The sequence below is a fragment of the Oryctolagus cuniculus genome, chromosome 14 (assembly GCF_051225735.1).
Source record: "Oryctolagus cuniculus isolate XC-2025 breed Fujian yellow rabbit chromosome 14, ASM5122573v1, whole genome shotgun sequence".
Classification (NCBI taxonomy): domain Eukaryota; kingdom Metazoa; phylum Chordata; class Mammalia; order Lagomorpha; family Leporidae; genus Oryctolagus; species Oryctolagus cuniculus.
The window spans coordinates 85,235,054-85,246,230 of record NC_142880.1 but is presented as its reverse complement, the minus strand read 5'-3'; positions in this window follow the sequence as shown (position 1 = coordinate 85,246,230).

Sequence of the window (11,177 nt, the reverse complement as noted above, 5' to 3'; positions counted from 1 at the left end):
TTCCCCTTAGATGTTCCCGGTGCATGCCGTCTCTCTCCTCCTTTATAGTCCTCCTCCGCCAATCCTAACTCGGCTGCCCACACGCCGAGTACGCTGCTCTCCTCCAATCAGGAGCAAGTCCTACAGTTTATTAGTTGAACTGGAGGCAGCTGTGCGGAAGCTGTTTACTTCTCTCCCAGCGCCATATTGTGGGAGAGCAGATGCATAGAATAAGTCTTAATTCCAGTAACTCAGTCCAGTCCGGATTGCTCCCCACAGATCCCCCTTTCTTTTTATTTTTTGGCGTTGATACGCGCCTGTCTTCGGTGTCCCACGGCACACACTCTGCTCTACTTGCTAGAGTTGTCACAGGCTCTTACAAGTCCTATCAATCAGGCAAACCGAATCCGGGTCCTCTCTTCGCCATGTTGTGAGGAGGTTTTTAGGTGCTGATGCGTGCCTGTGTTCGGTGCCCCGCAGCGCATGCTCTGCTCTGCCTGCAGGGGCTAACAAGCCCTATCAGGCAAACCGAATCCAAGCCTTCTCATTGCCTTTTTGTGGGGAGGCCTTACTGATGTTAATTCGTGCCTGTCTTCGGTGACCTGCGGCGCATAAGCTGCTAGCCCCCGCAGGTGCTCACCGCCTCACTTAATCAGGCAGACCGAATCCAAGCTCTCTCACTGCCATGTTGAGGGGAGGCCTTTCTATTTCTCTATTTCTCTATCTCCGGGCATTCCTATTTCTCCCATTCCACTTCTATCTTCCAGCATTCCTATTTCTCTCACTTTACTTCTAAACTTCTGTTTCTCTTATCCCCGCAGCTTCCCGGCGCCTCACCCTGCCGGCAGGCTCCGCCCCGAGGCTGCTTCTCCGCGCCTCGCCGGCTCTGAGCCGCTTCAGCCCGCGTCTCTCTCATCTGCGCGGCTCGGCTTCGCGCGCTCCGCGGTCTCCACGCCCTTCGCGTCTGCACCACGGCCTCACGCCAGCCCCGTTCCCTATCTATTCACGCCCCGTGCTCTCTCTGCACGCGGCGGCTTCCGCGAGTCACACAGCGTAGCTTACGTGTCCGCCACTAGCATTCAATCTAAGTTCCCCGGGCTAGCCTGGCGAATTCAACCCAGCTTACGTCTCCGCCCCACGGTTTGGCTTCCTGTCCTTTGCTCCCCGGGCTAATCAGACGGATCCCAATCTGGCTTATGTTTCAGCTTCTGGTTTCAACTTTTCGCCCCCTATTCCCGGGCTAACTTGAGAATCCCAAAGTGGCTTTCGTGTCCGCCTTGGCCTGCCCCCCACGGCTTCAATTTCCCTAACATTTTTCTCTACCCGGTATGTTTCCCCAAGCTTTCCTCCAACAATATTCCTCCTTCATTTCTCCTGGCCTCTCCCCACAGTCCGTATCCGAGTCTGTTTGTTCTAGCTTTCACTTTTGCTTTCGACCTTAGAGATTTCTCCCAGCTTCCCCCCGTAGTCCGTATCTGAGTCTATGCCTAGGCTTTCAATAGCTTCTTCCGGCACCTTTTTCGTCCGGCTTTTCCCTAGGCTGTCTGCTAGTCTCTCTCTCCGATATTTTCCCTAGGCTGTTTGCTAGTCTCTCTCTCCGATATTTTCCCAGTTCTTCCCGTTTCTTCCCTCCTAAGTTTGCTATCCGACCTAGGTTTCCTAATCCGAGTCACGGCACCATTATGTCGCTCCCCGTCTTCGTGGAGGAGCAACACAGGACCCTGCGCTGTTCTTTCGTCTGCTCGGCCCTCCCCGGGTTTGCTGCTGGTTCTTCCCGGGTTGGCTACTATCCCTTCCACCTCCGTGGAAGGGCAGTTCCCCCTGGCCACATTCCCCACTTCCGCAGGGGAGCGGCACTCCGCCGGCCGGCTTTCTCGGGGGGCTGCACGGGTGTTCCTTCAGCTAGATGTTCCCCTTAGATGTTCCCGGTGCATGCCGTCTCTCTCCTCCTTTATAGTCCTCCTCCGCCAATCCTAACTCGGCTGCCCACACGCCGAGTACGCTGCTCTCCTCCAATCAGGAGCAAGTCCTACAGTTTATTAGTTGAACTGGAGGCAGCTGTGCAGAAGCTGTTTACTTCTCTCCCAGCGCCATATTGTGGGAGAGCAGATGCATAGAATAAGTCTTAATTCCAGTAACTCAGTCCAGTCCGGATTGCTCCCCACACTGTTGATCTGTCTATTTCTGAGAGTGGAGTATTGAAGTCCCCCAGTACTATTGTATTGGGGTCTAAGTCTCCCTTTAAGTCCCTTAACATATCTTTTAAATAAACCAGTGCCCTGTAATTAGGTGCATATACATTGATAATCGTTATAGCTTCCTGTTGAATTAATCCCTTAATCATTATATAGTGCCCCTCTTTGTCTCTCTTAACAGTTTTTGTGGTAAAATTTATGTTGTCCAATATTGAGTGGCTACGCCCGCTCTTTTTTCATTTCTGTTGGCATGGTATATCTTTTTCCAGCCTTTCACTTTCAGTCTGTATGGATCTTTATTGGAAAAATGTGTTTCTTGTAAGCAGCAAATTGATGGGTTTTGTTCTGTAAGCCAATCAGCCAATCGGTGTCTTTTAACTGGACAGTTCAGGCCATTCACGTTCAATGTGACTATTGATAAGTAGTAGCTTTGCCCTGCCATTTGCCAAAGATATTTTCTGATATATGTTTTGAACTTCCTGTGATCTTTTGGTGTGAGATTTCCTTCATTTACCTTCTTTCATATTCATGACTATGTTTCTGTGTTTCTGTGTGTAACACATCTTTAAGCATCTTTTGCAGGGCTGGACAAGTGGCAGCAAATTCTTTCAATTTCTGTTTGCTATGAAAGGTCTTTATTTCACCTTCATTCACAAATGAGAGCTTGGCAGGATATAATATTCTGGGCTGGCAATTTTTCTCTCTTAGCACCTGTGCTATGTCTTGCCATTCCCTCCTAGCCTGTAGTGTTTCTGATGAGAAGTCTGCTGTGAGTCTAATTGGAGATCCTCTGAGAGTAATCTGACGTTTCTCTCTTGCACATTTTAGGATCTTTTCTTTATGTTTCGCTGTGGTGAGTTTAATTACAACGTGTCGTGGTGAGGATCTCTTTTGGTCATGTTTACTGGGGGTTCTATGAGCTTCCTGTACTAGAATGTCTCTGTCCTTCTCCAAACCCGGAAAGTTCTCTGCTAGTATCTCACTAAAAAGGCCTTCTAATCCTTTCTCCCTCTCCATGCCTTCAGGAACTCCTAGAACCCGAATGTTGGTTTTTTTAATAGTATCCTGTAGATTCCCGACAATATTTTTTTGATTTCTAATTTCCTCTTCTTTTCTTTGGTTTGACTGTATCCTTCACTGTGCTCTGTCTTCTAAGTCTGATATTCTCTCCTCTGCTTCACCCATTCTGTTTTTAAGGCTCTCTAATGTGTTTGTCATTTGATCTATTGAATTCTTCACTTCATTATGATTTCTCTTCACTATCACACTTTCCTGTTCTACTAGTTTCTGTGTTTCATTTTGATTCCTCTTTAATATTTCATTTGCATGAGAGAGATTTTCTATCATGTCCATTAAGGATTTCTGTCGTTCGAGAATTTGTTTTTGAGAACTTCTTAATGTTCTTATCATAAATTTTTTGAAATCCGTATCTTGCATTTCTTCTATCTCATCATCTTCATAATCTTGAATGGGGTGTCTATTTCATTTGGGGGTGTCATAGTGTCTTCCTTGTTCTTGTTACCTCGGCTTTTGCGGTTGTTTGTCATATTGGAGATATTCTTTGTTTTTTTCTAGTTATATTGTGACTCTAGATTAAGAGGACTGTCTGCTTTTGATGGATCCTTAGAGGCTGTGATGGATGTGGCCAGAGAGCTCTGGTTCTACAGGGTTAAGGGTGTGCCAAAAGTGATTCACCCTAATTGTTCTCTTGCTCTCTCTCTCTCTCTCTCTCTTTTTTTTTTTTTTTTTGACTCAGTTGGGAAGTAATTCCACACAGCTGAGTGGAATTGAGAGTAGTTGATGTATGAAATCTGGCCCCTGTGGGTATTCGTTTGCTTACCAGAGTCAGGTTTTTCTTCTTGGCTAATGAGAGACACCCGCTTTATTATGCAACATGGCGTGCACAGCTTTACTTACGTAAAATGGCACCTGCCCTTTGTCTTGCTTGGCTTTGTAAGGTGAGTGGAGAGAGAGGCTAAATTCCGTGCCGGTTCCCCTTATTTATTCAATTTTTTCTCTCCTCCAGCCAGCCTGGTGAACTTTCCCCAATGGGGTTTCAGGCCTCGTTCGCTGCAGGCTTTTTCTGCCTTTCCCCGCCAATGTCTTGGGTTACCGAGAGGTTTTTAGCTCACCTCCCCTTCCAGCACTGGTGTGCAGACTCTGCAGCTCTGGCGGGTCCGGTGGGTCTGGTGGGTCCGCTGGCCCTGGTGGCTCCCGCGGCTCAGCTTCCACATGGTGGGTGACCTTTTCTCCCCTTAGGTCCTCTGAGTCACAGCCACTAGGTCCGGAAGAGTTTCCTCTGCAGTTTTTCCCTGATCCTTTTCCTGAGGCTACCATAACTCCACTTTTATTAAACTATCTTTTCCCAGACTGTCGGTGCACGCCCTCACTATTCCGCCATCTTGGCTCCGCCCCAAATTTAAAGATTTGAATCCCTTTCACATCATCAGATGCTCTGGGGAAAATTAAACTCCCCATTCAAGTAAAAGCCCCCTTCTAGTTCTTACACTGCCACTGAAGTTTTAGTAGCTTATTTAACACCCATCTCAAAGTTCTCATCTGGTATATAGACTGAAAAAGCTCATTTTATTCCAGGCAAAAATAAATGAAAGGACACCTATAATCATACACATTCTTGCAAAATATTTGAAATATTGTGATAAAGAAAGAAGTCCTTTGAGCACAAATATAGGAAAAATAAGTTAATTACAAAATAGCAAATCTCACAGCCTGACCTCAGATTTCACTTAAAAAAAAAACACATTTTATTTATTTATTTGAGAGGCAGAGTTACGGAGAGAGGGAGGGACAGAAAGCAGGAGCTGGATTGATCCGAACTCAGGAGCCAGGAACTTCTTCTATCCCACATGGGTGCAGGGCCCAAACACTTGAGTCATCTTCCATTGCCTTCCCAGGCTATAACCGGAGAGCTGGATTGGAAGAGGAACAGCCAGGACATAAATCAGCACCCATAAGGAATGCCATTGTCACAGGCTGAGGCTAAGTCTACTATTCCACAGCACTGGCCCCAAATTTCACTTTTGCGATGTTAAATACCAGAGGACAATGAACAAGGTCCACAGAATCATAATGAGAAAAGATGGCAATTTTCAAATTTTATACCCAGCTAAGTTGTCTTTCAAAGAGGAAAGTAAAAGCCATTTTCTAAGGCATAATGAAATATACTGCCTTGATAACATTATTGATATACAAAGCAGAATTAAGAGCTCAAGAATGAAAAAATATTAAAAAAAAGTTAAATGTGACTGATTGTGGTCATACTGGTTATATAACTAATCATGAAAGAGGCACTATGTGGTATAACACAATAGAAATGACCTATACCTTAGGGCTGACATTGTGACACAGCAAGTTAAGCAGCTACCTATAATGCTGGCATCTCTCATGAGCAATAGATTGAGTCCCGGCTGCTCCACTTCTGACCTGCTCCCTGCTAATGTGCCTGGGAAGGCAATGGAAGATGGCTCAAGTACTTGGGCCTCTGCCTCCCATCCAGGTAGTTGACCCTGACAGAATTTCAGGCTCCTAACTTCAACCTGGACCAACCTCAGCCATTGTGGCTATTTAGGGGTGAACCAGTGGATAAAAGATCTCTCTGTTTCTCTATTTATCTCTTTCTCATCTTTGTCTCTCTGTAACTCTGCCTTTCAAATAAATATTTAACAAAAAAATAAGTAACTTAAAAGTCAAAGTGAATGTTCTCTGGTATTTAATATTGCAAAACAGAAATCTGAGGTCAGGGCCGCCGCTTTGGCACAGTGGGTAAAGCTGCCACCTGCAGTGCTGGTATCCCATATGGGCGCATGTTAGAATCCGAGCTGCTCTCAACAACAGGAGTCACTGTGCACTTAATCCCCATGTAGGATCTCTGTCCTTAATCTGTTGTACTATGCAAATTAAGGGTAAAACTAGTATTCAAACAGTACTTTATACTTTGTGTGTCTGTGTGTGGCAATCTGTTGAAATCTTTACTTAGTATATACTAAGTTGATCTTCTGTATATAAAGATAATTAGAAGTGAATCTTGGAAGAGGGACGCCCAGGGCTCCGAGTCCACACATCGGCGCTGGAAGGGGAGGTGAGCTCAATAACCGGAGACATTGGCGGGGAAACAGTGGACAGAATTTTAGAGGGAAGCGGGCTTTGAAGCAAGAAAGTTCACCAGACTGACTACAGGAGAGAAGAAAAAAAAAAGGTGGGGGGCTACTGATGCAGACAAGTTTCTCTCTCTGACAACCTTGTAAAGGCGAGCAAGAGACAAAGAGCAAGCTCCACTTGGGATATACATAATAAAAGGGGAGAGTTAAGGCTACAATTCAGTAGCCTAGGCAAACCAGTGGGAGTCCACAGGAGAAACCCGAGCCTGCACAGACTCTTTGGGTAGAAGCCAGAGATCGGAAGCTAAATACCATCAATTCTGCTCAGCCTTCCAGTATTACTTACCTCCTGAATTAAAAATAAAATAAAATAAAATAAAATAAAATAAAATAAATGAATAAATAAATAAATAAATAAATAAAGAGAGATTTACCACGCATAAACTGAGGGTGTCACCTTGGCACACCCATAACCCAGAAGAACCAAGCAGAGCTCTCAGGCCACACCCATCTCAAGCCTCCAAGGCTCCTCCAACAGCAGGCAGTCCACTTAACACAGACATAGTATTAAAAAAAAAAAAAAACCTCACAGTGAGGGAAAAATAATTAACCATTCCAAGCAATAAACACAGAAATCGAGGGAACAAGATCAACGATGACACTATGACGCCTCCAAATAAACAAAACACCCCAAGCCAAGATTATGAAGATGATGAGACAGAAGAAATGCAAGATACGGATTTCAAAAAATTTATGATAAGAACATTTAGAAGTTTTCAAAAGCAAATCCTTGAACGACAGAAATCCTTATTGGACAGGATTGAAAATCTCTCTCGTGAAAATGAAATTTTAAGGAAGAATCAAAATGAAACACAGAAACTAGTAGAACAGGAAAGTGTGATAGTGAAGAGAAATCATAATGAAGTGAAGAATTCAATAGATCAAATGACAAACACATTAGAGAGCCTTAAAAACAGAATGGGTGAAGCAGAGGAGAGAATATCAGACTTAGAAGACAGAGCACAGTAAAGGATACAGTCAAACCAAAGAAAAGAAGAGGAAATTAGAAATCAAAAAAATATTGTCGGGAATCTACAGGATACTATTAAAAAAACCAACATTCGGGTTCTAGGAGTTCCTGAAGGCATGGAGAGGGAGAAAGGATTAGAAGGCCTTTTTAGTGAGATACTAGCAGAGAACTTTCCGGGTTTGGAGAAGGACAGAGACATTCTAGTACAGGAAGCTCATAGAACCCCCAGTAAACATGACCAAAAGAGATCCTCACCACGACACGTTGTAATTAAACTCACCACAGTGAAACATAAAGAAAAGATCCTAAAATGTGCAAGAGAGAAACGTCAGATTACTCTCAGAGGATCTCCAATTAGACTCACAGCAGACTTCTCATCAGAAACACTACAGGCTAGGAGGGAATGGCAAGACATAGCACAGGTGCTAAGAGAGAAAAATTGCCAGCCCAGAATATTATATCCTGCTAAGCTCTCTGAATGAAGGTGAAATAAAGACCTTTCATAGCAAACAGAAATTGAAAGAATTTGCTGCCACTTGTCCAGCCCTGCAAAAGATACTTAAAGATGTGCTACACTCAGAAACACAGCAACACGGCCATCAATATGAAAGAAGGTAAAGGAAGAACACCTACCAGTAAAAGAGCATGGGAAGCTCAAAGCATATACTAGAAAATATCTCCGGGAAAATGGCAGGGCAAAGGCACTATGCATCAATAGTCACATTGAACGTGAATGGCCTGAACTGTCCAGTTAAAAGACATCGATTGGCTGACTGGCTTAAGGAACAACACCCAACTATCTGTTGCCTACAAGAAACACATCTCTCTAACAAAGAGGCATGCAGACTGAAAGTGAAAGGTCGGAAAAAGATATTCCATGCCAACAAAAAAACAAAAAAAGAGCAGGTTTAGCCATATTAATATCAGACAAAATAAACTTTACCACAAAAACTGTTAAGAGAGACAAAGAGGGGCACTATATAATGATTAAGGGTTCAATTCAACAGGAAGATGTAACTATTATAAATGTATATGCACCTAATTACAGGGCACTGGTTTATTTAAAAGATATGTTAAGGGACTTAAAGGGAGACTTAGATTCCAATACAATAGTACTGGGGGACTTCAATACTCCACTCTCAGAAATAGATAGATCATCCGGACAGAAGATCAACAAGGAAACAGCAGATTTAATCGACACTATTGCCCAAATGGATCTAACAGATATCTACAGAACTTTCAATCCTACATCTAAAGACTTTACATTCTTCTCAGCAGTGCATGGAACCTTCTCTAGGATTGATCACATACTAGGTCATAAAGCAAGTCTCAGCAAATTTAAAAGAATTAGAATCATACAATGCAGCTTCTCAGACCACAGCGGGATGAAGCTGGAAATTAGCAACTCAGGAAACCCCAGAAAGTATGCAAACACATGGAGACTGAACAACATGCTCCTGAATGAACAATGGGTCATTCAAGAAATTAAAAGAGAAATCAGAAATTTTCTGGAAGTAAATGAGGATAACAACACAACATATCAAAACTTATGGGATATGGCAAAAGCAGTATTGAGAGGCAAGTTTATAGCAATAGGGGCCTATATCAAGAAATTGGAAAGGCACAAAATAGATGAGCTTTCACTGCATCTCAAGGACCTAGAAAATTTGCAGCAAACCAGACCCAAATCTAGTAGGAGAAGAGAAATAATTAAAATCAGAGAAGAAATTAACAGGATTGAATCCAAATATCATTACAAAAAATCAGCCAAACGAGGAGCTGGTTTTTTGAAAAATTAAACAAAATTGACACCCCATTGGCCCAACTAACTAAAAAAAGAAGGGAAAAGACCCAAATCAATAAAATCAGAGATGAAAAAGGAAACGTAACAACAGACACCACAGAAATAAAAAGAATCATCAGAAATTACTACAAGGACTTGTATGCCAGTAAACAGGGAAACCTATCAGAAATGGATAGATTCCTGGACACATTCAACCTACCTAAATTGAACCAGGAAGACATAGAAAACCTAAATAGACCCATAACTGAAACAGAAATTGATATAGTAATAAAGGCCCTCCCAACAAAGAAAAGCCCAGGACCAAATGGATTCACGGCTGAATTCTACCAGACATTTAAAGAAGAACTGACTCCAATTCTTCTTAAACTATTCAGAACAATCGAAAAAGAGGGAATCCTCCCAAATTCTTTCTATGAAGCCAGCATCACCTTAATCCCTAAGCCAGAGAAAGATGCAGCACTGAAAGAAAATTATAGACCAATATCCCTGATGATCATAGACGCAAAAATCCTCAATAAAATTCTGGCCAATAGAATGCAACAGCACATCAGGAAAATCATCCACCCAGACCAAGTGGGATTTATCCCTGGTATGCAGGGATGGTTCAACATTCGCAAATCAATCAATGTGATTCACCACATTAACAGACTGCAGAAGAAAAACCATATGATTATCTCAATAGATGCAGAGAAAGCATTCGATAAGATTCAACACCCTTTCATGTTGAAAACTCTAAGCAAATTGGGTATAGAAGGAACATTCCTCAATATAATCAAAGCAATTTATGAAAAGCCCACAGCCAGCATCCTATTGAATGGGGAAAAGTTGGAAGCATTTCCACTGAGATCTGGCACCAGAGAGGGAAGCCCACTCTCACCACTGCTAGTTAACATAGTTCTAGAAGTTTTAGCCAGAGCCATCAGACAAGAAAAAGAAATTAAAGGAATACAAATTGAGAAGGAAAAACTCAAACTATCCCTCTTTGCAGACGATATGATTCTTTACTTAGGGGATCCAAAGAACTTTACTAAGAGACTATTAGAACTCATAGAGGAGTGTGGCAAAGTGGCAGGATATAAAATCAATGCACAAAAATCAACAGCCTTTGTATACACAAGCAATACCATGGCTGAGAAAGAACTGCTAAGATCAATCCCATTCACAATAGCTACAAAAACAATCAAATACCTTGGAATAAACTTAACCAAGGGCGTTAAAGATCTCTATGATGAGAATTACAAAATCTTAAAGAAAGAAATAGAAGAGGATACCAAAAAATGGAAAAATGTCCCATGCTCATGGATTGGAAGAATCAACATCATCAAAATGTCCATTCTCCCAAAAGCAATTTATAGATTCAACGCAATCCCTATCAAGATATCAAAGACATTCTTCTCAGATCTAGAAAAAATGATGCTGACATTCATATGGAGACACAGGAGACCTCGAATAGCTAAAGCAATCTTGTACAACAAAAACAAAGCCGAAGGCATCACAATACCAGATTTCAGGACATACTACAGGGCAGTTGTAATCAAAACAGCATGGTACTGGTACAGAAACAGATGGATAGACCAATGGAACAGAACTGAAACACCAGAAATAAACCCAAACATCTACAGCCAACTTATATTTGATCAAGGATCTAAAACCAATTCCTGGTACAAGGACAGTCTATTCAATAAATGGTGCTGGGAAAATTGGATTTCCACGTGCAGAAGCATGAAGCAAGACCCCTACCTTACACCTTACGCAAAAATCCACTCAATATGGATTAAAGACCTAAATCTACGACCTGACACCATCAAGTTATTAGAGAACATTGGAGAAACCCTTCAAGATGTTGGCACATGCAAAGAGTTTCTGGAAAAGACCCGGGAGGCACAGACAGTCAAAGCCAAAATCAACTATTGGGATTGCATCAAATTGAGAAGTTTCTGTACTGCAAAAGAAACAGTCAGGAGAGTGAAGAGACAACCGACAGAATGGGAAAACATATTTGCAAACTATGCAACAGATAAAGGGTTAATAACTAGAATCTACAAAGAGAT